Consider the following 201-nt stretch of genomic DNA (forward strand, 5'->3'; position numbering starts at 1 on the left):
CAGTCCCCAAAACTCTGCGTACACTAAAAATCGTCAACTTGTTAGTTTTTTGAAAAGCCTGTCCGGCATAGACCTTTTGACCTTTCTGCTAATAACCGTGCCAATACGCGTTGATGTTTCCGTTCCTATGTCATTGTCATTTTTATCGTCGCTTCGTATTTAACTTCGATTTCTTAAAATATATTGAAACAACGAAGATTA

Source organism: Rhagoletis pomonella, unplaced genomic scaffold, assembly GCF_013731165.1.
Source record: "Rhagoletis pomonella isolate Grant_MI unplaced genomic scaffold, Rhpom_1.0 Rhpom_scaffold_00004, whole genome shotgun sequence".
Lineage (NCBI taxonomy): Eukaryota > Metazoa > Arthropoda > Insecta > Diptera > Tephritidae > Rhagoletis > Rhagoletis pomonella.